The 566-nt window shown below is 51.8% G+C and overlaps 1 pseudogene; it reads left to right on the top strand.

The window, feature by feature from the left end:
* The first annotated feature begins 288 nt into the window (after window positions 1-288).
* Window positions 289-566, top strand: LOC103671763 (annotated as a pseudogene).

Genomic DNA, 566 nt, shown 5'->3' with positions numbered 1-566 from the left:
GGGGAAAAAAAAGGTGTAGCCTAGAAAGAGACTTGTCCAGCTGTCTGAGCTGGCTGATGACTGGGTATTTGCTCTCCTATTTCTGTGGGGTGCGAGCAGTTTCTTTGGAACAAAGAAGGGGAGGGGCAAGTGCTGTCCTAGAGACTTAACGGAAAAGCTGGTACATTTTACACAGTAAAATGAGCTCATGTCCCACTTCCGCCGTTCCTGGCGCTGCTTGTGGGCTCCTTCACTGCAAACCTAGTCCCCCTTTTGTGAAGCAGCAGCCGAGGAGACCCCACGCTCCCCATGGCTGAGGAAAAGCCCCAGGAAGGAGTCAAGACTGAGAATCACCATCACATTAATTTGAGGGTGGCCAGCAAGAGCGTTCCATAGTGCACAGTAAGAGTGAGAGGCACACAGCACTCAGCAAACCAAGGAAAGCCTATCGCCAACGACAAGGCTTGTCAATGAGGGAGATCAGATGCTGATTTGATGGGCGGCCAATTAAGGAAACAGACAAGCCTGCTGGGTTGGAAGAAGATACACTGGCTGTGTCCCAGCAGCAGACGGGAGGTGTCGACTAA

This window comes from Ursus maritimus, unplaced genomic scaffold (assembly GCF_017311325.1).
Source record: "Ursus maritimus isolate PB19 unplaced genomic scaffold, ASM1731132v1 scaffold_6, whole genome shotgun sequence".
NCBI lineage: Eukaryota > Metazoa > Chordata > Mammalia > Carnivora > Ursidae > Ursus > Ursus maritimus.
This window is presented reverse-complemented; position numbering and strand designations above follow the sequence as displayed.